This window comes from Chaetura pelagica, unplaced genomic scaffold (assembly GCF_000747805.2).
Source record: "Chaetura pelagica isolate M959 unplaced genomic scaffold, ChaPel_1.0 scaffold29, whole genome shotgun sequence".
In the NCBI taxonomy this organism is placed as follows: Eukaryota; Metazoa; Chordata; class Aves; order Apodiformes; family Apodidae; genus Chaetura; species Chaetura pelagica.
Window position 1 is genome coordinate 1592825 of NW_009970720.1, and position 27814 is coordinate 1620638.

Consider the following 27814-nt stretch of genomic DNA (forward strand, 5'->3'; position numbering starts at 1 on the left):
ACTGAGATGCACCATTGAAGTCTATGTAAAACTAAATAATGTGCCTTTTATACCCTTCTTTAGTTTTTTACATAAAATCTTCCCCACGTTGTTCCATCTCCATCTGCTCTAACAACAGCAGCCATTCCTCCTACTCTCTAGGAATCCAGTCTCACTCAGGTTCACTCAGTCTGGTTACCCTATGCTTCCACAGCCCCTGTTTCAACACTGCAAGTGGAATACAGGAACAAGACACTGAAATGAAGAAAAAAGCAAATAACACAAACCAATACACAGTTACAAGTGAAACGCGGCAGTATAAGCCACTTTCCCTCCCTAGATATTCAATAACAAAGTTCTCAGATCTTGATTATGTTAAATTACCTGTGCAAAGTGACCTGGAATTTTTGTACTTTCCCTTATTTTGATTAGTGGAATTGAAAAGTATTTTGAGTTAGTGTTAAGTAGTCCTTCAGTTCACCAGCACTCCTACATATAACATTTGTGAATAATGACTATAATGACCAGTGTTAAAAGCAATAAGCCATTAATGCCTATAATATTTGTGCTTGATTAATTTTGTTTTACAGCTTTTTAGCTTGCAATAAGCACTTCAGAGATGTGAAGAAAAAAAAAAAAGCAGCCAAAAATGGAAGAATGAAGCATAAATGGGGGGTAATTCTTTTTGAAAACACCATGATCCCAGGCTAATTACATACAGTTTGGGTTTTACATCTACACAGCAACTAGATGGAATAAGCCTATTGAGCTAATTGAGGCAGCATTAATCTGTCTCTGGAGGGATACTTACAGGTCTGAAGACTGAACAGCCAAACCTGACATAACCCCAGGCTGATATTCAGCACCTGAATCTGCTGGCACCACTGAGGCTACATTGCTTCTTGTAACTCAAAAGCTGCTTGATTACCCATCCACGCCACAGTCAATTCTGGTTTTTGGCTGGACCAACTTTCGTGGTATCAGCAAATGGCAACTTGCCATTGGTGAACAACCAAACCTGCCTGCAAATTCCAAAGCTACAGCACCTTTTACTTGCCCTCTGAAACTTGATCAGTGCCTGTTCTGGGAACTAGAACTGCACTCAACTCCCTCCTGTACCTCCTGTTTATCTAGTTTTCTTGGTGAAGAGAATCCCTATTCGATGAAGTGTTGTTGCCACAAAGTTTCAGTTCTCACTGGTAAGGTTTCTTCAATAACCCTTATACCTCGACCACAATCCCAGGCAGAGGATCCACCAACTAAAGAGAATCTTCCTGGGTGAACTTTGTGGAAAGATCTTTTTACATAAACAGAAACTTCAAAACAAAAAAAAATCAAGAACAAGCAAAACCAAACAAAACCCAACAAAACTATTAACCCTTTCAATCTTTTTTTTTTTTTTTTTCCTGCTGTGAACTTCACTCTTCCAAACAAATGTTTGAAACTGGGAAGATCAGCTGAAGCACCTGCTGCAAGAGATTCTTGAACATCCTTAAATTTTTATTGCACACTGGAGAAATAGTCATCTGCTACTTTTCATTGAACTCTGGATTAAGTATTTCTTTAAGCCTAGAAAAACCACGTTCCTCCCCACCCTCCTCTTCCTGCACACTCCTACGAAGCAGGTGTGAGCCTCTGGCACCAGTCTGAGAGTCTGGAACTCTGCCAATTTTATGTGTCCTTTGGGATCAGATTGTGACCCTGGTGATTCCTATTTGCCTTGGTAATTTGAAGCGTACATGCAGGCCTCTGTCTCTGCTAAATTCATAGAGAATTCAGGGGAGACTATGAAATTAAACATTGAACACATTTTCATTATTTCTCTCTAGATAATTTGGAAGAGTCAGCCAAGGACAGATTCACCCTCAAGCCCAGTTCTGTGCTCTGTTAACAGCACAGACATCACAAAAGGACGTTCTGTACACAGTGCAAGTCCTGCTACTTCAACAAGAACTGCACCTTTTACAAATTACAACACAGAGGACACTCCAAGAAGACAGGCTGCAATGCCTATCTCTGTACATCTGCCAAGATTTTGGCTTTGTTGCTTACATCTGACTGCTCCTCACTGCTTACTTACCCTCAGACACTGCCTTATACTCAGAATGGTAAACAGAGCAAACAGTGTGATGATAAGAAAACCTATCTTTTATGAAAAAGGCATAAAGAACACAATTCACCAATATTCATTATGGGCATACTGAAATTGTTCAAGATGGGTTATGAAGACTGATTCCCCACTAGCTACCAGCATATGTCTACACAGCACATAGTGGTGGCACACAGACAGGAGTTAAAACTGGTTGTGGTCCCAAACACAGGAGAGTTGCAATGCCACCAAGAGATGAAGTGCAGCCCAGCTGAGGAGATGACAGCATGCTTAGAGTAGTCATGCCAGCTTTACTGCATTGCACTGATGTTCCCTGCATGCCAGCATACTTGGACACAGCACCTTAAAAATACCAGAAGTTGCAAGGCAATTCTGACCGCCCCACATGCGAGTACCAGCTGGAAGCACAATGACATTCACAAGGATGAAGGGATGAAGGAAACCCCTCAGTCCCAGCCCCCAAGGGAGGAAGCCCCTTTGCCACCTCTCAACACCTGCATTCCTCTGCAAGCAAACGCCACTTATCCCTCTACCCTTGCTAGAACAATGGTATCATGGTGAATACAGAAGCAAGCAGCAGACAGTTTCAGTTTTATACTACAGATTTATTATTTTTAGAGGAACATGTTCAAAGGCAGACTTGTTGCTAAAACTTCTATTTATTTTATAACATACTTTATAATGTACCTTGGTGAGACACTGGAACTAGGTTGCCCATGGAAGTTGTGGAAGCCCCATCCCTGGAATCAAGAGATTGACTCAAGGCCAGGTTGGATGGGGTTCTGATCAGCCTGGTCTAGTGGAAGATGTCTCTGCCCATCAGGGGGGTTGGAACTAGATGATCTTTAAGGTCCCTTCCATCCCAAACCATTTCTGATTCTACAATCCTATGACTTCACATCTTGTACTTGGTCAAATACTAGCATATTCACAAAAGTAATGACAGGGTGGTTCTCAAAATTTTGCTCTTTTTGCAGTCATACCTCCCTGTTTAACAGACTGTACTGCCTCCTTTAAAGCTTCTTTTTTTTCTCCAGGATGTTAATAGCTCTTAGTAAATTTGAAACGAAACAGCCAGTTTGCTAGGCTGTTTGCTGTTACCAAACAGCCAACTCTAGCTGATGGACTCATAAATATACAACAGTGATGTTATTGTTTGGAAATCCAAATTATCCTTGCTGACTAGTCCGTTGTAATTAGATGTTTACAGCAATATGAACATACTTAAAATGGTGTTTGCATGTTCTGAAACCCAACCTGCTTTGTACACAGTGTATGCTATTTTTAAATTTAAAAATAAATACAGGTTATTTCTTTTTCCTAATAGACTAGTTATTCACTCTGTAAGATTACATGTATTATTTTTAGTTCAAATAATAAAAAGCATTAAGAAAACTGCCAGAAGTCACTTTCAAGCACAACTTTTAGACTCTGAAAAGCTAGTTCTACATTTTCTACTTCAGAAGGGATTCAGGTGATCCTCTTGTCTTTCTCCCATTTCATTACCATTCAAGTGTAATGAAGCAACATGAAATCACTTTGCAAAATGTCAAAACTCTTCTGTCCCCTTTTTTTTTGTTGTTGTTTTTTTTTTGTACTGTTGCTGCAGAGAGGACAGAGGCCACAATAAGGAGCTAAAATATAGGCAGGTGAGACTAGAAGGGGCACAGACTAGAAAATAAAACTGTCAGTAGTTTTTTTCTTTGTCATTCCCAGAAAAAACTTCAACCCTAAAGACTGGATTATATTTGGACCTTAGAAAATGCTCAAGAGACCAACTCCCTGCCTCATAATAATGGAACTGACTTTAGCAGTACCACATCAGAGAAAAATATGACTTGCAGCAGCAATAAGGCAGTTGTTAAAGAGTACTCCAAGAATTTGGAGTTACACACAGAACTAGGAAAAAAGGCAACCTACTGACTTGTATTTTGGTTCCATTCATGGTTTCCAAAGTTCAAAAAGCTTAATATTTACAAACTCCACCACCATCAAATTTGAAGGGAGAAGAGATGGTCACTGTGGGACTTGTTAAGGTCCAGCATTGCTCCTTTCTGTATCCATTATTTATTCTAATTTTCACAGAGGGAAAAAGTTGCTCAGCTGCAGAGATAATATAATTATTTTGTAACTGAAATACAAAGGGTCCATATCAGAATTCCCAGAGTCACGGGGGCTTTGGGAACAGCCACCTCCCCTGGTGCCGGGGGCTTCCAAAGCTGCTTGATCAGAGTCCACAGGCAGCAAATCCACAAGCCACAAAATCCAAGTCCAGTGGCCAAGTTCACCCCTGCTGGCACCTTCAGGGAATGTTCCACCACGTTCCTCCAAGAGTGCAGGGCAACAGCTGCCATCTCGCCATGGGTTGCAGGGAAACTTCTGCTTGGGCACCTTCTTCCCCTTCTTCCTCACCAACCTCCAGCACTGCTGTCCTCTTCCAGCACAGCTCTTCTCTAAGTCCTTCTCTGCTCAGGTCTCAGTTCTTTCCTATGTTAACCACAGAGTTGCATCTATTGTCCCTCTAATGGCTCCTTGGCTGTTTTGGGAGCAGGGGGAGCTTCTCAGCCCCTGCTACCAAAAAACCCATCAAACCAAACCAGAACAAAGACCAGGTTGGATGGGGCTTTGAGCAACCTTATCTAGTGGGAGGTGTCCCTGCCCATGTTGGGCGAGTTGGAACTAGATGATCAGAGCAGCACTTCAGTCTTCAAAATGGATTCAGTTTCCAATCAATAGACATTGTAGTATGACCCTTCAAAAAAACAAAGTAATCTCAGCACTTCAAATAGCTATAGAAATGGGTTTACAGAATCACAGAATCATAGAATATTAGGGGTTGGAAGGGATCGCTGAAGATCATTGAGTCCAACCCCCCTGCCAGAGCAGGACCAAAAAACACACACAGTTAGGGCAGATCACTCAAAAGGCATCCAGACAGGTCTTGAAAGTCTCCAGAGAAGGAGACTCCACAACCTCCCTGGGCAGCCTGTTCCAGTGCTCTGTAACACTCACAGTAAGGAAGTTCTTCCTCACGTTGAGGTGGAACTTCCTGTGCTCCAGTTTGAATCCATTTCTCTTTGTCCTATCACAGGGCCGTAGTGAAAAGAGGTTTTCCCTGCCTTCTTTATGCCCAGCCCTCATGTATTTATAGACATTAATTAGATCACCCCTCAGTCTTCTCCTCTCTAGACTGAAAAGCCCCAGGTTTCTCAGCCTTTCCTTGTAAGGCAGGTGTTCCAGTCCCTTAATCATCCTTGTAGCCCTCTGTAGGACTCTCTCAAGTAGATCAGTGTTCCTCTTGAACTGGGGAGCCCAGAACTGGACAAAATACTCCAAGTGAAGTCTCACCAGGGCCACATAGAGGGGGAGGAGAACCTCCCTAGATCTGCTGGAGACACTCCTCTTAATGAACCCCAATATACCACTGGCCTTCTTGGCCACCAGGAAACATTGTTGTCCTGTGGATAACTTGTTGTCTACCAGGACTCCAAGGTCCTTCTCCACGGAGCTGCTTTCTAGCAGATCACCACCTAGACTTTACTGGTGCATTTTGTTGTTCCTTTCCAGGTGCAGGACTCTGCACTTGCTTCTGTTGAACCTCATTAGGCTCCTCTTTGCCCAGCTCTCCAGCCTGTCCAAATCTCAGTGAATGGCTGCACAGCCTTTAGGTGAATCAGCCAATGTACACTTTACACAAATATTTCACGAATGCAACACAAAAAATTTCCTTATACAATTCAAGTATTGATATGTTTATCCATTCTTCTGAAAGCAAAACCCTTTGTATTTTATGAATTTGCTTTTCTGATGGTTTGAGAACAAAACTATTGAAGATTTAAGGGTATTTTAGGGCGTAAAAGTTTATTGTTACAGATTATTATCTCTCCATCACAACTGAACATGCTCCTTCATATGGAAAAATAAATACAAATAACCCAAACCATTCTATGATTCTATGATATATATTATATATATGATTCAATTATATATTTCAGTTACTGTAATAGTTAAAGCAAAAATCTAGTGTTCAGAGGGAAATAACAACTTTCTCAGCAGTTTCCACTGTTCCTGGGTGCTTCAAAAATTCTCTTCAGGGCTGAGCAGCCAACTTGAAATAATGTGATACAGGTCTTGAAATATTTCAATAGATATGATAACAGATGAGCAACCTTGCAACCTTTTTCAAATTTTGAACTTAGAAAAGTGAGTATACAAAACTGCACTGCATCCCTCTTTAACAGCAGAGGGACTGTTTCATATCTGTGAGCAGCAGGGTCTATGGAAAAGTTTTTACGTACAGAATTCAGATTTTTAGTAGAGAACTGACGTATTTTTCAGGACAAAGTGTCAACAGCCAGCTTTTCAGCCATATGTCCACAAAGTCAGAGTTGCAATATGTAAGGAAGGAAGGGAGACTTAGGGAGATTTCCTTCGACTTCAGTCTAAGTCAGATGTAGTGACTGCACTGGAGTATTATAGGAAAGACAGTCACACGTGGTACAGCACAAGAAGGTCCCAGAATGGTAGTCATGAAACTAAAAAAAGAAAAAGGAAAAAAACCAACAGGTTATGTCTGAAGATTACCTGACATCTCTTACTTTTCCTTGGATATTCTTCTCCCTTCAGTCAAAAAAGGCAAAAAGAGTACATCAGCAGATCAAAATTGGAAGTTGGTCAGCACCCAGAATTCTTTAGTCAACAGAACTATTTAAAACATTTGCAGCTCACTGCACCAAGACTCTTACTGAAGAAGTAGTTCAGGTACAAAATATGAGTTTGAACACTCAAGCAATTACTACTGCAAGAGGGTTCTGCAAAGGTGGACAGGGAGGGATAAAGAAATCAAAACATCCCTTATGCAAGCATTGTGATCACTGGTTTTGCCTGTGGACTTTTAGACTACATATCAACTAGAATTAAGAAACTTGAATACAGTTTGAAATATTATTCATCCCAAATTCAAATTAAATTAGTGGATGGGGGGAAAATAGGAAAATTGAAGGCTTTTTATGGTGGTTACATAAAATTAAATGAGACACCAGTGACTCTTGTTTACATCAAAAAACTAATTAGATCCTGAAGTAAGGATCAAGTATCATAACACAGCATGTAAGAAGAATGAAAAGCAAATACTGCCTACTGGCCCTACTACATCTGTAAATCTAAGTTGGAAAAGATAACTATTTATAGTTGAAAAGTGAAACAATAGATGACCTAACTGCAAAGGACATATTGAGAAAATAAATACAGATGTATTAATCTTATAGATAGGAACTGGCATACCAGTTTAAAAAAACAAACAAACAAACAAAAAAACCCCAACATTGCAGAGGCAAGTTTTGCTTTGATTTCTCTTCCAGATAAAAGAGATTCTAACAATCTTTTCAGAGGAAAAAGATGAGAAAAAGGAGGCACCAACATAAAGGCAACATTGGAAACAGTGCTGAGGACTTATTTACCTGGGAGGTACAAAGCTATTGATAAAAACTTTCAGTGATTACTCTCAGCTGGGTGTGCCAAACTGTAATGCAGCTGCTCCTAGGGTGATAATTGTGACTGCTAATGCTCTCAGTCAGATTACAAGGCTGAAGAGTATCACAGAGATACTACTTAGCCACACCAAGAAAGCAAATGAGACCTGAATTCATTCCACTGCCACTCAGGAACAGGTCTTACTAATGAGCTATGCTACCCTCACACAGCAGGACTGCATTGCTGGACAGGCCTGGCGCTTTTCAATTTATAGTCCTGTCACAGTGTAACCTGAAGGTAATTTTAGTAGAAAATACAAACCTATCTCCTACTGCTTGCATTCAAATCTCATCTTCACTCAACAAGAAGCAACTCCCCACCGTGACCTTACTATTTACACCTGGAGGCGCAGCATTTCCTACTGAGAGCCACCAAATGAACTGATCGTTTTCCTAGATACAAGCAAGTATAAATTGTTCTGAGGTTCACTGTGGAGATGGTACTTCAATTGTACCATGTGCATCACTCCAATACACTAGATGACCCTGAATAAGGACAAAAGATGAGGGAAGGGAGAACAGACATGTTGGTCTAGGATGGCTTAAAGGCATTAGCAGAATCATTTTTGCAGGAGGTGCAGCTGTACAAATGTTTAAACCAAATTATGATGTTTCCCACCTCCCCTAAGTCTTAATGCAACTCACAACAACCTACACTGTCTTATGTTTATGCATGCTACATGTTTTAAAAGTAAATAAAATTGTGAAAGTTTAATATTTGTATGCATTGTTTCCATATAGGCCAAGAAGTATTTACCTAAGGCTCAGCCATTTGCTCACCTTCTTCCCCACAGCTATTTGAACCCTTGAGTAGTGTAAGTTCAGAGCAAGTCCCTGGGAAAATGGATTAATGGGCAAACCAAGGATGAGGTTCTTAAAAGAAGCATGGCAAAGGTGGTATCAGAGCAGCTGTGTAACTCCTACTCGTGTATCATCCGCGACAGTATTTTATCATATTACCACATTACTTCACATGTACTCTTAATATGGTACTGTGTGCAATGCACCAGGTTCTGCCCTGTGTCAGCTCTATGAACTGATAAGGACTCCATCAACAAGGCTGCCTAAAAAACAAGAAACTCATTTAGAACTGGAAATATTTTCCATAAAGAAAAAAAAAACACAACACAAATATTTCCCTCTTTAAGTAGGAGAAGTGCAAATTATCAAAAAACCCTGTGAATTTCATCTGAACACTTCTCTGAGCCCCTTCTCTGACATCAGTTTAGCATCTCCTATAGTCTCCTAGGAGGTCAATAAAAGCCCACCAGCTCGAAGCATTCACTAACAGTGATTATGCCTCTCACTACATCATAGGAAATAAAACATATCATGACACTAAAAGCCTTTATAGAAGAAACCTTTACTCTGTAAGCAATCAAATCCCCAGGTTTTCCCTCCTACTGTTGCTCACACCCTATGCAGTAGAAAGACAAGAAACCTACTCAGATGATGGGGTTTTGCACTTGACACCACTGAGTTTTCTGAAAGTATACTAAATCCCTTAAACAATAATTAAGCACCAAATGAATCATTTAAAAATCCACCACTACCATCAGAACAAATTAAATTAAGCTAAGATTCACATATTAAGTCTGCTCAACCCAAAAGGAGATTATTCCACATAGTTCCAGTTTATCTATGTGTAAACTATTTTTCAAAACATCTTACCATAAAGACAGGCCAACAAATAAATGCAAATAAATAAATGAGACAACTGGGTAACTTATATTCAGAATATAACTCTGATCTAACTATTTTTTCCTCTAAGGTAGTGAAGATACTCAGTGTCCAGGGCTCTGCTGACAAAAGTTACTAATTTTCAAATTCTAACATATTCTATCATCCAATTTACAAAGTTGTGTTTGTTGTGATTACCACCTATATTTTACCTGCTGATTCCCTGAGAGAAGTGAATAAGGAGGGGATTTCCACAGGATTACTTAAATACCTGGAACATTTATTTTATCTATGTGTTGTAACTTGTGACATACCTGTTACTTTTATGTCAATGAGGACAGCAGGATCTATCTAGCTAAAAGACTTCAGCACAGTAGGATATATTTTGTGCATTATTCAAACCAGGAACTATCAAACATGGGGTCATTAGACAGGGCTGTAGGTTAAATTTAGAATTTTCAATTATTCACAGAAGTAATTAAAAAATGTTCATAATGCTTAGAGGGGAAAAAAATGAATCCAAATATTTTCAGACACACATGCATGTTCTACAGCTTACAAATATAAATAACACTTTAATTAAGTAGAGGAGGAAACTTTTTTGGGAGAACTGATATCTGTTACCCATGAGCACTCATGACAATGACAAACAGGTAGTGATTGCTTGCAGGAATATTTACAGATTCAACACTTTTTATTCCTCATAATGGAATTTTTTTAATATTTAGTATGAAAACAAATACATAATTCCTACTGCAAGTTAAACGGGGCCATCCTTTTAAATAGTCAACTAGCACCTAGGCAGGAACTAATTAAATCACATTTTTCTAAAAAAAATAATTTTCAACACATATGATGCATTTCTCTTTAAAAATTAGTTAAATTATAAAAAAGATACCAGAATTAGGAAAAAGTATCTGTCACTATCTGACACTATCCTGTGTTGCTATCTCGACCGTTTCCTTCAGGAGGGGGCCTACACTCTCCTTGGATGTCCTTTTCTCCCCAACTACCTAAAGAAGCTTTTCTTATTGTTCTTAACAACCCTGGCAAGATTTAATTCTAGCAGGGATTTGGCTCTCCTCACCTGATCCCTGACCAATTGTCAGTGCAAATACTATTTATCTTATTCAATAACCAGCTAGTCCCTGTATTTACAATTGCCTCCCAAAATCTTTCCATTCTTTACAGACACAATTTCAGTGTAAACGAACTGTCAGGAAATAAAAAGCCAGGCAAAATGCAAAGGCTGAAGACTTCAGTACTCAGTGTGAACAGCAATTTATGCTACTGATGATGTGCAAGAATGGCTACTGATGTGCCTTGTCCACACAGTTACAATGTGAAGAGAGAACAGAGTAATTGTTTGCAAAGCTGCAAACCTCCCAGCCCAAACTGACTAACATGACATTGCAAATAACATTTAGATTTCAAAGGCACTGCAAGAAAATCTTTTCAAGGAAGCTGTACATGGCATTATATTGCCAACTGAAATGGCCTTCACATTTAACATTACATACACTTCTATAGACGCTACTTGGGAACCTAATTATTCAACCTAGTCATTCTAACCAAGTCTAAAGCTTCCTAAAATTGAATTTCATATATCAAAACTTGCCCTGATTTTCAATTCAGTGACTAAGCCATAATTATATTATACATTTCTTTAGATTGTATCTGGAGGATAAGAAGCATATCAGTAGAATAAAGAATACTGCAAGCAGCTTTCAAAGTTTCTACTAATTCTTCAATATTACTAAGCAGTAGAGAGAATAATGCAAATAAATTGACATTAATTTTTATGAAAGAAAATTAACAAGCTTTTTAAAAACACTTGAGGGTCTGGTGGGGGTGGTTCCACTTTCTTGTGATCGCCCCATCATAGCCACAAACTCCTCAGACATAAATCTAAAATTTATAATTCTTCAGAGTGTGATAAAACATGGTAACGTGTCATGGATGTCGACCATTTTAGCACCAATTTCACTAAGAGAAGAGTTAGGCTAATCACCTTTGTTATTCCCATTTGTGAGGGGTTTTTTTGTTTGGTTTCTTTTTGAGATTAGGGGTTTTTTTCATGTTGTGGCTCTATGCTGGTGGTGGGGAACTGGGGTTTTGGTTTTTGTTGTTTAGGATTTTTTTAACAAACCACCCACCATTAGCAACTACTTCACCAAACGACTTCATGAGCTTTCTCCCACAGTCAGGAGACACATCTCCTCCCACCATCCTTACATACAAGATTTTTGGCAAGGTAAGGGAAACCAGTTTGGATACTCAGAAACCACATTCATTAACAACATACACCATATCTCACTGTCTTTGCTGACAGCTATCATATGTTATGAAGCTTTTAGTTGTTACCAGAAACTGAAATAACGTTACACTCCACCACTTCAGATCACAGCCAAAAATACTGGTTGACAAGACTCGAAAGACGTACAGCATGCCAAAACTACCCAATAATTAAAAACTTCAGTCTTTTGCAGAGAAATAATTCAGTCATTTTTTTCATTGAAGTAGTTGACAATACATCCACTGGATGTCAAAACATCCCCTTTAGAAGCAATTAGACTTCCTCATGCCTCTGCAAGGTCAAGCACACAGAGGAAGATCTATTGGACTACAGGTACTCATGATGTTAAATTGGTAAAATTGAAAAAAGCATCCTGTGGCCTATTTCTCTTTCTCCCTTCATGTGAAAAATTTTCAATTGCCAGAGGTTCTCTTTTAATCTTGTCCTCACTCTCAAGTTCACTTAGTCTTTGTCAAAGCTAAAAATGCTGGAGCAGGAGTGTAAAATTAGGAGCAGTATATTGACTTCTAGTTTAGGGTTACGGGGTAGCCATACTGAAACCCTTCTAGCATTATAGTTTATTAGTCTGCATCACAAAGACACCTGAAGCACAGTACAAAGCAATAAAGGGCTTAGAGTTGTCACAATACGTGCTGCACTACAGTGACTTCCTAACCTATGTTTTGCAGCAGTGCAAGAGTATACAAGATGTGAGTAAGCCATACAGGTACTGCTTACGGCCAAACCTGTCTTGCTTTGGTACAGGTGACACAAACATCCACTTTGAGAATGCATACATAGACAAGGGAGACCACCACTGTTTGATCTGCTCCAGTTCTTCATGAGCACCTTGTCGCCACTATCCCACAGAAGCCAGCACATGGCCCAAGCCAAAAATAAGCACACTTAACAGGTTCACTTCCTTGATTATTTGTCAGCCAAAGGTGATAAATCTTAGGTGAACAGAGGCCATGGGTGGTAGGAGTAGGGCTGTGAAGTTTCCTTTGCTGGGCAGCAGAATTTGGAGATTTGGAAACAAAGGGTGATCTCAGGAGAGGAACAAGAAAGAAAAACACCCACCCATAATTCAATCCCTTCCCTAAAAAGTAGCAGAGTCTGAAGTAGAAGAGCAACAGGAAATTATCCTGTGAAGCAACAGAAATTCAGCTGAAGACCCAGATCATCAGGCCACTGAGACATGAGTCTCGAAAGCAGCTCCTGGGCTGTTTTCATATCCCACTCAGCAACTACCAGCTGACTGTGCAGCTGTTCCAAAAGTTATTACAAGAGAATGACTCTGGCACTCATATTGCCTACACATGAAAATTCTTGTTGGAATAAGAAGAGGTAGAAAACGGAGAAAAGATAACAGATGCTGTTGACAACATACAGGAGACCTACAATAATACAATACAGTTGAGAAAATTCATATTATGTCTCAAACTAAAAAGTTACCACCTCTCAATTGAAAAAGTTGAAGCAGTTGTTAGATGGAGAGAACACTACAAGGGATTAGAAGTGCATTGTAACAGAATTAACACAGCTGAAGTTTTTATTACTAAGAAGGAAACCTAAGCAGCAAGACAGAGCACTCACAAGAACTTGAAGTGGATTTTGGGTGTCTAGGAAGCCAGAACTCTGCCAGATTGCTTTTTTACTGATGGGTCGTGATCAAGGGGTTCGTTTGGAAGCTGCCTGCCTGCAGTGCACACCTGCAAGACCAGCGCTCCTCCAACTTGGAGATGGATACAACAAAGAGGAAGAATCTGAGTTTGAACAGCAAAACAAGCTGACGTGTAAACACAAGAAGACTCATTCTTTTTTGTATGCAAGGTTCCAGAAAAGTTTCCAAAATTAAAATATGGAAGAAACGTACAGACATTTGGATTGCAATTATGTTATTAATTCTGAAATGCAACACTGCTTTCTTTTAAAGGCAAAATGAAATTAGAATACAGTATTTCAACACAGTTAGCATTGACACTTTGTTACTTTCTGAGCAAGACATTAAATATACAACCGTGGGAACCAACGAACTTATTCAAGCAATAAGGGAAGAAAAGAAGTTGAGGAGACAGATGTTGCAAGACAGCTCTAAATGGAAAAGAGACTTCCAACTGGGACTCTGTCCCACAAATACTATAGTTGGAGAAATATAATTTTATTAAGAAACCTTTACAAAGAAAGATGTTGCAGACTACCAACAACAAAAAAATGGTGTTCTAAAAATATCTATATTAAAGAAAAAAGCCTTCCCCTTAATTTTATTTATATTATGTGCAGGGACAATAATAGCAACAAGCTTATTTTATGATTACAGCAGAAATGGAGGGATTAAGGTTTTTTTAAAGTATGGACTACAGTAGTGGCACTCAAAAATGTTTTTTTTCTCCTTTTTTCACTGTTCTTCATATAAAGCTGTATTTAAATGTTATCAGCTTCAGCATTAGTTAATCATTTTCACAATTCTTCTGCATGAAATCAGTCCAGCTTTTCTCAATAACTGAAGGAAGGTAATGCCAATCCAAATGAAGCAATTATTTCAGAAATCAAGTTAAACCATTTTCCTTTTTATTCACTGTAACAGTCTTTAAGTGTGATTAATCAAATCAACCTTCCTTTTCCAGGCAGAGCTGTAATTGCTAAGTGCAAATTAAAGCATATTATATATGGCATATGATACTTAATCTGAAGACAAATTTTTATTAACGTTTAAGTAAAACTTTGTTAAATGACTTAAAGATACCCACTAAATATATCTTAACATTACGTACATGCCCTAAGGGAAATGAAAAAATATTGCAAAAATACTTCAAACCCATAGATTATCCAATCATTTGACAAAAAAAAAAACAAAAAACACCACCAAAAAGTAACAGTAATAACATGTTTGCATCAATAAACAGATTATCTTCATCAATCCTGTCGTGCAGTTTACAACAGGGTAGCAGATAATTCTACATTATTATATATATTTAAAAAATCCCAAACCTACAATCTCAAACCTAATTCTTTTTCAGCATAATGCAGACAATCCTTCAGAGAGATACAGGAGCACTACATTCCCTACTAGAGAAAGCTGCTACAACTTCTATGATTTTAATAATTGTTGACAAGTGTTGTGAAATCTCTTGCTACCACTGTTCCCTAAGCCAACATGGGCAAGGAAACAAGGAATTATCTAAAGGATAAGAATCAATATTCTTATTCAATGCTCTAAGGTTTATTTTACCTTCTTTATTTTGCATCTATTGATAACTATATCAATGCTTTCTGATGCAATTTAATACAATTCCTTGTCCTACTGAATGTGTATGTAACTTTGAACTTATTTTATTAAGAAAAGCTGGGACAGAACAATATAATCTCAAAAACGCAAACAGCAAGAACTAGCCTGCAGAACCTCTGAAAAACCTTCACAAGCCAACAGGAAAAAAAAATCCCAAAACAAACCCACAAAACATGACATGGGATATCACTTTTGTACGTTTTGTTGCTTAAAAAAACATTATGTGGGATATCACTTTAGTTCAAAAAGGGAAAAAAAAAGCATTTGGGGACATAGTGTTAGTAACAGAATCCATCTTTGGTGCTGGGCAGTGAAAATGCAACATAGTGAAGGAAGGACAATTATGAAGAGTTCATCAATTACTTTTAGGGCAGTATTTTGTCCTATGAATAACCAGAAGGGTTTTGCAACACCCCCCTCTAGACTTCATTGTTAAGGTCACAAAACAGTAACATCTGCATTAATAATGAAACCTAATAATTTATTTATACATAAAAATAATTCAAAGACACCTATTCTGTGTTCTGGCCTTTTTTTTAAGTACACCACCAATCCTCTCAAAAAAATCTTCCCTGAAATAGCTATGATGTTGTGTACAATCGGAAAAATGACTGGGAAGATGCCACTACATGGAACAGGGTAGAGGCTCAGCACTCCCCCCAGCAGGGAAAAACTGCCACTTTATTTCCTGCTTTCAACAGTCACAGAACAGGAAAGCTAGCACCTTTAGGAACACTGTTTTTCTTTCCAATCTAACAATTGGCCAATAGCTTCAGAAATTACTTTATGGAAAGGAAGATACATGTGAGAAGATAGCTGACAAACAGAGAGCAAGCCTTTGACCTCCACCTCATAATGTCAGAAATCCAGGAATAAATGCCCTTGTGGGTAAAAGTTACACAGTAGAAGTGTGAATTCTCTCTATTCAATTTTAATTTTTCATTAGGTAAGAGCAGTGTTTCCTGAAGGATGGATATATCCAAACCAACCACACAATGAAGAATGAACTAGAGATGCTAAAGGTAGATCTCAAGAAGACTTCACTGCTAGGACCCTTCTGGATGTGAAAGTTTAAGGCAGACTTATCTATTCTACTGAACAATATCTAGACTCTGTCTAGTACCTGAAATAGCCTTTTAAACTTAACTCAATGCACACCTAAACCATAATGCAATTACTACAGTTCTCTTTTGTTATTACCATTAATAGCTGAGTAATGTTTCTAATTTGCTATCACTAGTTTAAAACATTCTTACAAAGCAGAAACAAGTTTTATCGCTTAATTCCACTCAGATGCATTCTTGTCATTACAAACATTTCAAATTACCAATTTAAAACCTCATCTCACCTGCAGTCACCTAGCATGGGCAGCAGGGTATGAGGAAGGGAAAGAAGAGAAAGACAAGAACAGAAGAGAGGAGAAAAAAAATAAGGTGCAGTTGACCAAGAAGTATAAGAGAAATTTCTCAGAATCACAGTATCATCAGAGTTGGAAGGACCTCTGAGATCATCTAGTCCAACTCCTCTGCTAAAGCAGGATCCCAAAGAGCACATTACTCAGGGCTGCATCCAGGTGGGTTTTGAATATCTTCAGAGAAGGGGACTCCACAACCTCCCTGGGCAGCCTGTTCCCGGGCTCTGTCACCCTCATTTAACTGTCCATACCATGTCAAGACAGCATTTCACGGTCTGGCTTTGAGTCCAATAGTAAATACACTTTTACTCTGGAAACCAGGCAGTTTTAAATGCAATCTTCCTTGTTCCGTACACTTCTGGCAGATGCGTATCTAACTGTCTTTACTACCTGTTTCACCCTTAAGCAGTCATCTCTTAAAGCTGACCCACATTATTTGAGAACTAGTTTAAAAATTAAGAAAAGCTCTGAAAGTCACATGACATCCACTCACAAAAAGCAATTTAACAGCCCACCACAGCAGCCAATGCAGGGTTTCCTTACCAAAGGTTTTAGGCTGAACACATATTCAGTGACTTTATCTGTTGCAAAGCTGCTTCTTCTGTTTCACTGCTGAGGTGAGGGAAACAGAATATTCCTCCTCTAGCCAAGCAGTGCTCAGGATCCGAAGCTTAAGCCATGTCTTACAAGTGTGAAAAAAAAAAAAAGTGTCAGAGTCCAACCTGATAGTGATGAGAATGGCACTTTACGTGCATATTACATTAGTATTTGATGTACCTATTAAAGTATTTTCCATCCTCGGGAAAAGTTGTCCTTTCATGATAGTCTACCACAACTGCTATTTATTGTAATATTCAACACAGAGTGTCTCTTTTTGCCTAAAAATACCCAGAAGATTCATTAACTCCCTGGATTTACAATGGGAAGGTTTTGTTTGTTTGTTTGTTTAAAGAGTTAAGATAAGCCAAGGATAAGAAGATTAGTAGTCATAATATTAATCTTTTTGCTGTACCTAACAGCTTCATTTACAATTTAAGGCACAACCCTTTGTGGAATTGCTCTTCTGTTGAGATGAAGTTGATGTACTTGCTAGGAAGTTACTTCTACCTCTTCTGTCCTCCTCTGAGATGTAATGGATGTGCTCTCAGGAAATTAAATCTGATAGGAAACACTCTCACTGACTTCAGTGAACCCTTATAAGGCTAAAACAGAAAAATAAGGTTCACAAGTGACAAAGGAACCCCACACACTTAATTTAAATATCAAGTCTTCTCTGACAGATGAGACTTAGAAACATACTATCTGTTCATATTATCATTAATACTTAAGAAAGGTGTATTTTGACAATTTCCAGGACAGATTCTACATACACTGCTTCCATCATTGGAAAGGAGTAACACCACACATACAATACACATTAAACAGCAGACTCCAGCCCTTAACTTCACAGCACAGTTGAGCAGCTTCATGCTACATTAGTCCTGTAATGCAAAGAGAACCCAAAAATAGAGGCATTTTTAACCTGGACTGTCTAAGCCTCCAAGGAAATGAGGCTTAAGCAGTCCCACATCTGTTCACTTGTCACATTTAACTTCTAAATTTGCTGGCCAATTTCAAACTAATTTCATAAAGGGTTTGAAGACTCAAAAACAATTAAATTCCTGCAAATTCTACAAAAATTAGAAGCTGAGCACAAAAGAGACACCTACATAATGCTCCTACTGGAGAAAAATGAGTTTTGACTAATCTATTATCCACCACCTATCTAATGAAACACACCGTGTATGTTCATATATATCTCTTTGAGTATCTATACACTGTATATATTCTAAGCCTAACTGGACATGGTCATGGACAACCAGTTCTAGTCAATCATGCTTGAGGAAAATGGTTGGAATAAATTATTTTTAAAGGTCTCTTCCAACCCAAACCATCCTATGATCTCATGAGGTCCCATCCAACCTAAACAAATATCTGGGGTGGGGGAGTGGTGGTGTGTGGTTTTTGTGGCTTCAGGGAAGCCACACCAAATGATATCAAACAAGGATGACAAAAGAGAAGCTCAAGCAGGAAAGGAAGAATTTTTTGAAAGGTAAAGGGCATAAATCCAAAGGCAACCAAGCTTTAGCAGTTATGCTATTAATGATGCATTTTCTTCAGTGACCTTCAGAATTTCACTGAAGTCTTGTCACTCCACTGCTTATGTGCAATTAGTAGAATAATTTTAGAAATCATCTCTAGGGATACAAGCCACAAAATTGTATTTACACTATCACAAAACACACTTCTGACAGCAAAGATCACTCCTCTTAACCTTTTACCTTGATGTGAATGTACCCACACTAGGTGTTGCATATCTTTTTAAAACATATTCTCCATATTAAATGATTAAATAATACAAAACTGTAGCGAAGAGGCTTAAAAGTGAAATTTATTTTCACCTGACTGTTGGTGGGGGAAGAGTATTGGATCACAAATTTTGAAACAAAAAGTGATTTTGAAAAAAAAGGGATAAAAAGGAGAACCAGCAAACTACAACAAATGTGGCATTTAGGGAGATGACGAAAGACACTTCCAGCCTAACTGAATGCTACAGAAGAGTCATGTACAAGCAAAGGAGCAAGACTGGGGTTGAGACAACACATGACTCGGTCCTCCCCACCAGCAGACAACCATATAGTTGTCAACCATAGTTGACAACCATACAGCTCTTGGACACAGTGTGTACTCCTTTATGGACAGAAATAGAAGGAAGTTGAGAGTAAGACATTGTGTAGACAACTGCAGTGATACCACAGCAGATGCAGAGTGGAAGCCTGGTGAGCAGAAGCAGGATTACTCATGATCATAGACGTGCAAAAGTAGGTATCTGCAAGTGAGCTTATCATCTAAACTCCTCTTAGAAACAATGGGCCAAATCCATTTGTTCATGAAGACTGGAACAACTCCACCTAAGAGTTGTCATATGAGGAACTGAATGACACCAAGAAATAGAAGAGGGCTTGAGAAGACTAAGAAATTCTAGGTTGAAATCCTGTGCCTGGACAAGCTCACAACGTGGGCTAGATGCTGACAACAGCAGCAATCAGAAGCTGCAAGGCCAAGAAACACCATCAATGGCAAACATCAAGACCTCACAGAGCAGGTGAGCACTTGGTTGGGGCACAGTGCCCAATAATTGTGATAGAGTTCAAATTTGGAGGAGCATAAGGAGAAGCAAATCTTGATACAGCTTGGATCAGCACACCAAACAAGTTCATCAAACTGCTGAGGGCTACTCTGGCACAATGTACTTAGATTCATCATTCCTGCAGGAGCAATAGGATTTGAAGAGTTCACCAGCATTGTGTTTAATTTTTTAAATAGAAACAGAATTAAAAATCATGAAACTTTTTCAAAATATTACAAAACAGCACTGTACTACAGGGTAAACTGATGCACACCATCTATCAAGGAATTCAAGAAAACACAAGTAAAAACCATGTGTCTGAGCAAAAGAATAACATAGGCTATTAGAAACATTTTTTTTAAGGGACCTATTGAAATTCTAAAATTACACTTCTGGCAGACAAAAAGACAATAAATCATACCTGAAATTATTTAAGGAACAATCTGGAAAAGACACAAAAACTAATAATGCCACTTAGAAACTAAAACTTCCATCATATCAAAAAACTAACATGACTGATGGGACACTAACCTTTGAGAAGATCTGGGTAAGTGAAAAAAGCAGCAAGCCTTTTAAACTACACCAGACAAAGTAGGAGGGACTATTCTGAAAAACAGCATTACTGAGTACACAGGCATATTGCAAAAGACTTATCAAAGCTTTGGTAAAGCAGCTTCATGACTGACAAACCTTAAAAGACTCCACACGTAAAAAAAAATCAGGAAAACTCACCAAACACTATGAACAAAAAAACCAGCTTTCAGTGTCATTCAGAAGAAAAAAGCTCTTAAAGCCACCAAGCTGCCATAGAATTAGAATAACATCCTTGCTTGGATAGAAAACTTAATGAAAGACAAAAAAACAAGGAAAAAGAAATGGGCAGTACTCACCCTGGAAAGACATTGCCCAGCAGTATTTCATGGAAATCTGCTTAGATCCACTGTACTCTGCTGTCTATAGACAATCTAACTACTCAGCAGCAGGAGCAGAGAACATCATGCCCTAGTATTCATGACGCAACCACATCTGTAATACTCTGACCACTTCTGATTCCTTTTATCACAAAAAAAGTCGTAAATGGGAAAGTTACTGAGGAGGACAGTAATCACCTTCAAATGCATGGAACAGATTCATCTGGGGAATCATTAAGACACCTGGGCTCCTCAGTCCAGTAGATGAGATAACTCCTCATTTGTAACTTAATTAATAGCATGAAAATGGAGAAAAAACAACTGTTCAGTGCATCTTCCAATTTAATAACCAAGGTACATTAAATGAAGCTACAATGTGGCAAGTTCACAGAGGGCACTTCTCACTATTTGCTATTCTGTGTTCTTGCTTAAGTACCTGCAAGAGACCCGAGAAGTTTCATATGTTTAAAAAGCAACTGGACATATTATTTGGACTGAAACTCCTCCAAGCTATAGAAAACAAAAACCACCACAGGCTCAGAGAGTATTCTGGGGACTTTGTCCAGTGACAATGACAGCCACTATGCTACTGCCAAAAGGAGACTTTGATGTAAGATAGTGCACCCATTTATATGTTATACTGGCACATTTCAAGAAAGAAGCATTGGGGTAATGACAATATTCAGACTCTTTGAAAATGCAAGATCCTGTAATTTTGTTCTAAACTTCAACACTGTATTCACCCTATTCAGAGCAAGACCAAAAAACCTATTTGTGCCCAACAAAGAGACAAAGAAAACCTGGCTTTCATATATGAATAATTCAGAAGGCAGACATACTATGATTATTTATACCATCCCAGATTTCCGTGAAAATCTCTATGTTACACTTAAGTCTTTATAATAAGCTTCTATTACATAACTGACCTGCGTGACTAACTTCAGAAGGCATCAAAAAAACTAATCTCAACTCTTTATATGCAAAGCAATGCTTTAATTGTATTTCTTGGTCTTAACTTCCAGGGAAGGTGGGAAAAAGTCAAAACAGTAATCTATGTGCAGCATGCCAAGTTTGCACCTTTCCTGTATCATATGCAGCATAACCATAATAGCACAGAACGAAATACTTTCGGATCTTAATATATTCTACATTAACAAAGCAAGGCAGTTAAATGAAAGTTTGATGTAGTAAAGGTAGCTAGAGGCATAAAGGGGAGAGGGGAGCAAGGGGAAGCAAAATATAATAGCATTACATATCCTCAATGATGGGAACAAATCTATTTATTTTTTTTTACTTAATCTCATTATAGTCTCCTTCCCAAGCTCTGAATTTCATTTATCACTGGTAAGCTGTCTGATGCACAGACAACACTTTCATGTATTTTTTATGCAAGAACAATAAAAACTTGATTCTTATTAATGCTTCTTGAAGAAAAACAAAATTTAAAAAAAGCAAAACAGTCATTTATATTATTTCTATTTTCTATCAAACAGGGAATTTGTTCCACAGAAACTGAATATTCTAAATTTCCCTTTGGGCAGAAGGGATAATCTTACTAAAACCAAGACAAAGTGGTTGGTTTGCTACCTATCATAACAGGTGAACAAAAGTTTTAACTGGGAAACTTTGCCTTAACACATGAGACAAAATATGAGAGAAAACTGAAAATAGTTCAGAATTATCTTTTTGTGAGATACATACACCTCTATTTTAAATAAAGCTTTTCTTCAGAAATTAGTTCTGAATCAAAACAATTATTTCAAGAACACAATCCGAAAACTGCCTAGAGAGCTGAACAATATTTGTTATAGAACTCACACTTCTTCCCATTTTTAAGGAGGTTAACAGTTCCTCTCCAATACAAAAGAATAAGAGGAACAGAATGTGAAGAGTAACTCAGACTCTCTGTGTGGCACTTAAGCGTAGAAAAAAATATTATAATTTTTTAAGAGTTCTAATTTCCACAAAATAACTATGTATTGAAAATATGTTGAAAAATTAAATCATACAATAAGGCTGTTGGAAAATGCAGACTATTCAGCATCCCAAGATCTGTAGGATAACTGTTGAGTTCCATGATAAGAGTTAAGAAATTCCAGTTATTTTAACAGGACATTTTCAGAGAGAACTCTCCAGAAAAAGATACAGAAAGTAATTGCCTTTAACATCACAACAGCCAGTGCTTTCTTTAATATGTTTAGAGAGGTTAGAATGCAAACAAATTCCTAGGTCAGATAAGAACTGAGGAGTAGATAGGAGAATCATTCCATTAGCTATGCAATACAGTCTTAATCATAGAATCATAGAATGGTTAAGGTTGAAAGGAATCTTAAAGACCATCAGGTTCCAACCTCCCTGCTATGAGCAGGGACACCTCACACTAGACCAGGCTGCACAAGGGCTCATCCAACCTGGCCTTGAACACCTCCAGGGAAGGGGCTTCAGCCATGTTGGCTGTCACCAATCACCTCTTTATTTTCCATGTGCCTTAGCCTTTCTCTAAGGCTGGGACCAGCATTGCTACTAATGTTAAGCTGCAAAAAGTGCTGATAATACAACAGAAAGGGCTGTATGATTTTTTTGTGGTAGTTTCAGCTGTCGTGTATTGTCAGAGAACTTGTAACCACTGCTGTGGTTTAGGCTTGTCCAGAGTGTCTCAGGGGGTGTCCCTGAAGGACTGAGCAGGATGAGAGACTCACAAAGATGCTAGCCAGCTGGCACACAGCAGGTACAGTGGCTGTCCATGTCCCAAGCACAGTCCAAGAGACATCTCTATTCAAGCAAAGGTGAGTGCATGTGGGAATACCTGCACGCTGATGTGTATTCACTTACAGTTAAGTATGTATGTGTCAAGGCTAATGCGAGGAATAGTGGTCAAACACAAAAAAGTAGATCAACCCACACACACCAAGCCAGACCTTACACAGGAATTTTTAACAGGGCTCTGAAAGGTGGACTATGTAACAAGTGAGTTCTGTTACTGGAGTTTCAGTAACATTTTGCCATCTTCCAGTATCAGTTTAATTCGAATACTTCACACAGGCATTAACGCCATTTGTTCAAACATTCTGCTGATGCACACTATTTTGTGGTGGTTTTCTGCATCTGTGTAACCTTGGTGTTAAATATACTCAATGTACGTCACAAAATAACACCCAAGTAACATTGAGGGAAAGGTGGTCTTCCTATTCTATCAGGAAAAGGAACCCTTGATACCTAATTGACCTTCATGCAGTGCAGAGCAAGCGACAGATGCAGTTCACTGTGTTCTTCTCATCTTTGTAGCTTCAGCTGCAAAAATGAGTTCTCAGTACACAAAAACTAGACTGAGGAAATTCCTAAATTGTTTCCTTTAATTCATCATATCCCATGACTTAGGACATACTGTTCATCATGTAGAACAGTCCACATCGTTACAACATTAAACTAGTTGTTCAAAGAATACTCAGGTAGATGCTTTAATGCAATATTGATCCCTGTCAACAAAACCTGTGCATATAGACAGCAGCTACTCAAATAAGCCCATAGTACTAATACAGTTATTTGTCACAAAATCAGTCAGATCCAAGTTACTAATTTTAATCACATTCTCACAAAGATTTCTCTGCTTAGCTTCAGTCCACTACATATACATTGTTTGAATTCTGTAACCATTTGGTTATACCCTGCTCTAAATCAGAATATTATGACATACAACATGATAAAGACCTACACATAGAATTTACTTAGATTGTTTAAAAAACACGATTGTGGATAACAAATCAATAAGCTTTTGGACTAAGTAATCTCCATCACCAGCCAGACTAACTTAGCCCATCTGAAAAAAATGCACAAGACTACCAGTAGTCTTGCAACATTGGTTAATGCATTCAATTTGGAATAATTTTTGTATGTACGGATTTTATTGAAGTACTAAAACCAATTTATTTCTAACTTGTGTTTGGAGATACCCTGTTGCCTACATCACTACCTCCTTAAAAAAAAAAAAAAGTTGAATGCTACCTACAAACCTATCAGCTTTAAATTGTTTCTCAGAATAGCTAAGGCAGCACAGTAATTGTGTGAGAAGTCAGGAACAAAAAAAAAAAAAAAAAAGAGTGAAAGGAAAAGAAGTATCATTTTACAAAGAACATCTATGCAGAAATTCTTCTTAGATAAAAAAATAAGTAATAGAAAAACAGTTTTGCCTGACATCAGTTTTTCTGACCTGATTCTCTTTGGAATACACTATCTTAAATAGTAACTTATGTGCTCAGTTCTCCTCTCTTTTTATCTAATAATACACACAACCAACAGTCTTTTGAAACTTTCACAGAAACGCTGTCAGGTCCTTATTTCCTACTGAAGACAAAGTATTGATCTATACAAAAGAAAACCAGCATGATAAAAGTTATATACATCTTAACTTTTGGAGATAACAAAAAGGCAGGAATAAATAGCCACAATAAAGAGGAAGTAACACAAAAGGATGATCACAAGCAGAGAACTCTTACCAAATACAAAAGGATACAAGGCACACTTGACAACAGTTTAAGCACTAAAACAGTTGAGTATATTCTAAATTCTGGGTTTTTTAAAAGTCTCAGTACAGGTAATCTTACATACATTAAAATATATCATGAATTGTATTAAGTAGTCTGAAAACACACAATGATCACTTATCTATACTTTTTGCTGAATTCAATTCCTTCAAGTAAAGATTTTGAAAATGCCACCTCGCACACAAGGTCAAAAGATGTTCTGCTCCTGACTTAAGTCAACATATGAAGTAGTTAAATCTCAGGGGAAAAAAAAAAAAAAAAAAAAAAAAAAAAAGTGATATTAAGGGAATACTTCTGTTAAATTTCATATTTCGATAAACAAAATAATAGGTAACTATTAAGTTCCACCAAGAGGTGTAACAGCCAAGAGGACTGGAGAAGTCCATACTCTGTCAAATAAAACTCAAGTTTTATTTATTAATGGTACCAGATTATTATTTTTTTTTCTGTACCCTCATGGATTGTGCATGCAACCCACTTTGGAGACCACTGGTCTGTAGCACAAAGCCTTCTCTTACCTATGTACTAGTCCCACAGAGCAAAAGAAAAAAGGCTGCGTATTCAACAAGCTAGGACATTAAAGTGAAGTGCACAATGGCAACTGCTTTCTTCTTCTGCAGAAACAACCTTGAGTGGTACTCAACCACAACTCAGTAACAGTATTAGCTGATTGCAGAGATTGCTCTTTGCAGCTTTTCTACGTTATCTTACATAAGTAAATTAGCTGGATTTTTCTAGTCTCTTTTGTTGTGTTCCAAAGTTTGTATCAGATAATGAAGAGCTGACGGTGGAGCTGCCTTGCTGTTTCAGTCCTAATGAACAGCTGATTCGTGTGGAAATACAGATGTTGCTGCTATTACTCAGCTAGCGTGAAATGACATCTCGTAAGTCAAGTCACCATCTTAAAAAAAAATTAAATCTATTGCCATTTCACTATTAAGTTAACTACTGAATAAACCCCAGAAACATAACTACTTCTCACTATTAAAGTAAGTTTTAAAAGAGCAGAAATCAGGATTTCTTCCTCTGCCACGTGCTGCTTAAACAGTGCAGCTGCAATGACAGAAAAGGAAAGTCACACAATCAGCAGGACTCCTGAGAATACATGCTGAACACACCTCAACAGTTCCTAGAGGATGGCTCCTCAACAAGAGAGGTATCATTTGTCCTCAGAACCGTATGCACCTGTTTTTAAATTAAAAAATTACTCTCCAGTCCCAATTTTGAAGGGTCATGATCTGTTATGTGAAGTAAAACACAGTTATGAAAACCAGCTTTCATATTATGTGCAATAATAACCATGGTGCAGGGTTAACATGGTAACAGTAAATTTAATCAAATTAATCAATTAAATAAAATTCAACTTGCCTTCACAGTTGGTTCTCCACCTCAAAAGCCTCAGATTACAGACTCGCCTTCAACCTTTTTGGCCACAACATACAACGTGACCACTGAGGAGCAGCCACTTGCACAACGACTGAGCTCCAGAAACAAATGCAAATGGCAGAACCCAAGCCCAAGAGTTAAATAGTAATAAAATCTTGTTGCCTTTATATACATCCAGCATCTCCAAAGTTTACACAAGGCAACTCGTTAACACCTAATTCCTGTTACCTCTCAGCTCTACATGACTGTCTTTCTTTGGCTGCTTCCCACAGTGACCAATCAGGACCATCAGGCCCAATTCAGGAACTAGAAAGCCCAGTAACAGTTACGAGAAAGATAATCGATTTGGGTTTCATAAAATTCTTCTCTATCTCAAACCAAATTACTCTATTAATTTCATATTCCTTCCATTTAATGCTTGATAGATATTTCTCCAAATAAAGTTCAAAAAGAGAAGATACTTGGTAGAACAATTTGGCAATTAATATGTAGTACCACTGCTGCTTCTTCCCAACTTGTGTGTGCATAAATAAACATATAAAGCCAGTAAAAGGGAAACAGCAGCCCCAAAACAACAACTACTTCAGCACAATATTACCTCTGACTACACCTGACTGCACTGGAGAAGTGTGTCCCACCATAACTCCATGAATATAATGAGTGTAATAGTGTATGTAACATGACCTCATGGTCTATTCACTGCTATACTGGCATAGCCAAGGCAAATCTCCCCAGATAAGGGTGCTGGCATGAGCTCAGTAACAAGTGTATTAATCAACTATTTGAGAGAGAGGCCACTCCTACTCTTACAAATACTGCTTTTCAAAAACAAAATTAAAAAAGGCAAAACACAGATCTCTTTCCTCCCAAGCAGGGAAGAAAACCAAATGAAAGTAATATAAAAGAGAAATAATAAGAATTATTTCCTGAAACAGCACCTTGCTCCTACAGCAAGCCTCCACATGAAGTAGTGAAAGAGGTAACTCCTCATACAGACTCATTCTTTTACAAGACAGGTAAGGGATGAGTTCTTTTAAATGGCCGATCCTTCAAAAGATTCCTTTCAACATTATGAACAAGTTGTTCAGACATGCTTTATAGGTAAGGACAGTAAGAAACCTCACAAAATCAAAATCAAAATTCATGCTCATTTATAGCTGAGAAACTTTAAGACTTCAATCAAGATACAGCATGAAGTATGAAATAAAATTCTTCAAGTGGTATTTCTCAGTTGCAACAATGCATTCAATTTCAATAATTCAATCTTCATTTTTCTAATTTTCATATTTCTAATGTTCTGAAATGCACAGTGCAAGGCTCAAAACTAACATCTCCTTATTATAACTGTATTCCGATAGCTTGCAAGAAGTAGTATTTTCCTCAGCTCCATTTTAAAAGCTTTGATGATGTGCACAACACAGAAGAAAAACACAGCCATAAAAAATTATTTAAAAACCCACTTGGATAGACTCAGCACCTCAGTTCCTATGAAAGCACTGAAAGGCATG